Source organism: Dipodomys ordii, unplaced genomic scaffold (assembly GCF_000151885.1).
Source record: "Dipodomys ordii isolate 6190 unplaced genomic scaffold, Dord_2.0 Scaffold105, whole genome shotgun sequence".
In the NCBI taxonomy this organism is placed as follows: Eukaryota; Metazoa; Chordata; class Mammalia; order Rodentia; family Heteromyidae; genus Dipodomys; species Dipodomys ordii.
In genome coordinates, this window is record NW_012267321.1 from 3,797,919 (window position 1) to 3,803,335 (window position 5,417).

Below are 5,417 nucleotides of genomic sequence, written 5' to 3' on the forward strand. Positions count from 1 at the left end.
GTTCATTCCCTCAGCACCACATGAAAAAGCCAGAAGTGGCACTGTGGCTCAAGTGGTAGAGCACAAGCCTTGAGCTGAAGAACTGAGGGACAGCGCCCAGGCCCAGAGTTCAGGCCTCATGACCAGCAAAAAAAAAGAAAGAAAGAAAAAGAAAAAAGGTCTCATGAACTCTTCTGACTGGGCTGGCTTAGAACCCTGACCCTCAGATCTCAGCCACCTGAGTAGCTAGGATGACAGGCATGAGGCCAGTATTCAATAGGTTATTTTATTCTCGTGGAAGCAAACCTATCTTATTTCTGATTTATATTCCCTTGTACATTATTTTTGTGGCATTCACATAAGGTAACAGGATAGTGTGGTGTCAAGCAATAGTAATTTATTCTTCCTCAGTTCTGGAGGCTGGAAGACGGAGCACACACTTCAGCAGGGCTGATCTCTTCTGAGGCCCATCTCCTGGGGTACTAGATGGTCACCCCGAGGTTCTCTGGGGCTTATCCTCTGCCTTAGAGCACAAATCCCCTGCAATTTGAAGGACACTGCTCACCTAGTACCGGAGCGCACCCTAATGAGTTTATTTAATCCTAATGACTTCCACTCCAATGCAGTTTATTCGAGTCACAGTCTCAGATAACTGGGGATAGGGTGACAACAATCATGTTTTGTTGGATACAACTAAGCAAAACCCATCTGCCAATGAGGAGAGTTATCACCCCCAATTTGAGAACAAAACCTACATGGAAAGAGGCCAAATGAAATACTATACTAGGGTGTACATTTTCCTATAGCATTGGGCCCAGTCTCACCCATCCCAGCTCTTATTGCTAATAACCGTTTGCGTAGAGGACATAGCTTATGTGGGAGTCTAGCAGGGGCAAAGCACTGGGTCCAATCAGCATTATCACAAGACAAGGAATAATCCTTAAGAACGTTAATGGATGTCAAGCTTTGGAGGGTGGGGAACAGACCTTCACAGAGCTGTGATTTTATTCCAGTAAAATTACTGGTTCTCGGTGTCCCCCACAGACATGAAGAGATGTCTCCTGTGCCCCAGGGACCAGCACTCCAGCCCTGCCCAAGACCAATGCCTGCCCTGGCCCGAGGCCTTCCTGGCCTTCGAGGAGCCCCTGGGGCTCGCCCTGGCCACGGCGTTCCTCATGCTGACTGGCCTGGCAGTGTTGGTCCTCGGGACATTCTTGAAGCACCAGGGCAGACCTGTGGTCAAGGCCAACCACTGGCCTCTCAGCAACTTTCTCCTGGCCTCCCTGGGCCTGTGTGCTCTTGTGTTCCTGGGCCAGCACACAGCCACCCTGTGCCCCCTGTGCCAGACCACCTTTGCTGTGGTGTTCACTGTAGTGGTCTCCTCTGTTCTGGCCAAGACTCTCACTGTGGTGCTGGCTTTCAGGGTTACCAGGCCCAGGGACAGGTTGCGGGTGTGCCTAGGACCCAGCACCAATCCGTCTGTGGTCCTGGCTTCCTCCTCAGTCCAAGTGATTCTCTGTGCAGTGTGGCTGGGCACATCCCCACCATTCCTGGATACGGATAAGTGCTCTGAGCCCAGGCACATTGCCATCCAGTGCCAAGAGGGCTCCGGAGTGGCCTTCTCCTGCCTGCTGGGCCACCTGGACTACCTGGCCTCAGGGACTTTGTGTGGCCTTCCTGGCCCGGGGCCTGCCTGAAGCCTTCAATGAGAGCTGCTTCACCACCTTCAGCATGCTGCTGTTCTACAGCGTCTGAACAGCTTTCCTGCCCCTGTACCACAGTGCTCAGGGCAGGTCCTTGGTGGCTGTGGAGACCTTCTCCATCCTGGCCTCCACTACAGTGCTGCTGGGTGGCATCTTCAACCCCAAGTGCTACCTCCTCCTGCTGAAGCCTGAGTGTAACACTGCAGTCCATTTGCATCCAGGACAGCAGGCTCACTGAGAAGGCAGAGAAAGGGGCTCTGTAGCAGGTGTCTTTCCTGGTCCATGCCACAAAGCTTCATGAGTCAGGCCTCATGGAAGACATTAGGACCACATGATTCTTGCTTGTTGCTTCAAGGTGGGTTAAAAGGAATTAAATGAGGGGCTGGGAAGGTGGCTTAGTGGTAGAGTGCTTGCCTTGCATGCCTGAGGCCCTGGGTTCGATTCCTCAGCATCACAGAAGCAAAAAAAGAAAAAAAAAGCCAGAAGTGGCGCTGTGGCCCAAGTGGTAGAGGGCTAGCCTTGAGCTGAAGAGCTGAGGGACAGCACCCAGGCCCAGAGTTCAGGCCCCACGACCGGACCCCCCCCCCAAAAAAAAGAATTAAATGACAGATCTAGAGAGATGATGCTAGTGGTTCAGAACACTACTGACTATTGGATTAAGATGGCGGACACGGATGGTCATAGACTATCCTCTCTATGCAGTAGTGAAAAATGTTCATAGTTAAGAGAGTTATGATAATGATGTTGAGGAGGACAAGTGTTGGTAAAAATAGGGGAAATCGAAGCTCTCACCTACACCTGGTTGATATAAGATGGAAATGGTCAGTTCCTGGGAAGATCACCATGTGGCTTACCATGTGACTCAGAAATTCTCTCTGCTTAGGGATATACTCAAGAGAAATGAAGTCAGGGAAGGTAGCTCAGTGGTAGAGTGCTTGCCTTGCCTACATGAGGCCCTGGGTTTGATTCCTCAGTACCACATAAGCAGAAAAAGCTGGAAATGGTACTGTGGCTCAAGTGGTAGAATGCTAGCCTTGAGCTGAAGAGCTGAGGGACAGCGCCCAGGTCCAGAGTTCAGATTCTATGACTGACAAAACAAACAAACAAACAAAAAAAGTGTGACTAAATGTTGAGAGAAGCATTATTACTCAGTCTAAAGTGGAAACAATGTAAATGTCCATCTGCTGAGTGGACAGACAGGTGGTGGCATCTGGACAGAAGGGATTTGATTTCACAATAAAAAGGACTGAAGTACTAATTCATAGTACAACATGGACAAACCTTGGAAACATGCTGTGTGAAGGACATCAGACACAGAGTAAGATTCCTTTTTTTTATTGTGAAAATACTGTACAGACGGGTTACAATTACATGGGCAAGATAATGAGTACATTTCTTATCAAGCATTGTAGCCTCCTCCTTTGTTTCCCCTTCCCATCCTCCCCCTGCACACCCCCCATCAAAGTTGTAAAGTTCATTTTCGACATAACAACTTAATACATCTCATTGTTGCAGTGGGTCCACCTGTATCCCTATTTAAACGATTTGTTTTTCTCCTTCCCCTTCACAAATTATACCGACATCAAATACAGTGAAAGCAGGGGTTATACTGTGGGGGAGGGACATACAAAGCAACAAAGAAAACACACAGAGTAAGATTCTGACATACAGTGTCCCTTTTAAGATTCTATTTGCATATAGTATCCTGCATAGGCAAATTCATAGAGGCAGAATTCGTTTTGTGGTTTCATTCAGTGTGGACGAGGGGAGACCAGAGGTTGGGGATGTGATAAAGGCTGTTCCATTTCTTTTTGTGGTGATAAAATCCTAAAAGTGACGTTTGTGATGGCTGCACAGCTTTGTGAAACTCATAGGTTTACACACTCTAAATGGATGGATTTGTATATATGAACAAAACTAGTACTGAAGAAAAAAAAGACACCAGTCAGCTACAAAGCATGGACCTTCACTGCATTCTGACTTTTTATATAAAAATACGGAAGTATTAAAAGGTGAACTGTTAGAGGGCGCCATTGGCTCACACCTGTAATCCTAGCTACCCAGGAGGCTGAGATCTGAGAATTGCAGTTCAAAGCCAGCCTGCGCAGGATAGGCCATGAAACTCTTATCTCCAATAAACCACCAGAAAACCGCAAGTGGCGCTGTGGCTCAAGTGGCACTCACCTTGAGCTGAAGAGCTGAGGGACAGAGCCCAGGCCTAAAGTTCAAGCCCTACAACCGACAAAAAAAAAAAAAAGAGAGGACCAAAAAAAAAAAAAAAAGATCAATTGTTAGAGGTTAAAACACCAGTCAGTGATATACAAGAGATACTGATGGACTTTATTCTTTTTTTGTATTGTGGCCAGGCACTGGTGTCTCACACCTGTAATCCTAGCTGCTCAGGAGGTTGAGATCTGAGGATTGCAGTTTAAAGCCAGCTATGGCAGGAACGTTCGTAAGACTCTTATCTCCAATAAACCACCTGAGAACCAGAAGTGGAGTGTGGCTCTAAGAAATAGAATACTAGCCTTGAGCCAAAAAGCTCAGGGCGGCACTCATTCCCTGAGTTAAACCCCACAACCATCATCAACACACACACACACACACACACACACAAACAAGTACATTGTGGTTATGTTAGAAAAACATTTTTTTTTTCTATTGGTCATGAGTCTTGAACTCTGGGCCTGGCTGCTGTCCCTCAGCTCTTCAGTTCAAGGCAAGCACTCTACCACTTGAACCACAGTGCCACTTCTAGCCTTCTCTGTTTACCCATGGTGCTGAGGAATTGAACCTAGGGCCTCATGCATGCTAGGCATGCACTCTACCATTGAGCCACCTTCCCAGCCCTGGACATATATTTTTAAATATTAAAAAAAAAGCTGGGTGGTGCATGGCTAGCACCCCTAGGACCCTGGGACACCACCTTCAAGATCGGCTGGGGCTAGAGGCTGAGGGGTGGGGCGGGATGGGGTTGGTGGTGGAAGGGTCTCTGCATGAGGAGTGTTCTCACTTCCCATTGGTTCTCATGAATGGTGGATTTCAGTGGCAGCCGCCGGGGGCAGAGGTTACTTTAGCCCAGGTTCCTTCTTCTCTGGCCACTTAATAAATGCTGTGTCAAGGAATTATGACACAATAGGTCAGTAATTGAGATTTTCATTAAGTTCTGTCATCTGGATAAAAGATGGGGGGGTGCTATCTCTGATATTTGGTAGGTTTTAAAAAAGAGGTGATGAGTAAGAACAGCATTATGCAGGTGGTATTCAGGTAAGGGGTAGGTTTATTCATCCTTCTGGCTGGCACCAGGCCGTCTTGGCCCTCCACGCGGCTGGCAAAGGCCTGGGAAAGACCTGGGAAAAGAGGGCGTCTGGGCCTGGGCTAGGCCTTATCTAGGGTATGGACGGAGAAAGGTGTGGCCACATGAAATTCAGATGTGACTTCAGCGAATGCAGATGTGACCTCTTCCAGGTGTGCCAGTTGCCTAGGTAATGCAGGTACTGCGTGGAGACGTTGCTGCCAGGAGGGTGGAGTCTGCTGCCATCCTGGAGCAGACCTTACAATACTGTTTCAGGAACTTGACAGGCCAGGGAAAGCTCAGAGTATGGGAAACACACATGTACACACGTAAGCTGAGTCTGTCTCTCTCTATACACACACACACACACACATATATGTACACACATATACATACATATACAGGCTGAGTCCATCCATCCATCCATCCACCCATCCATC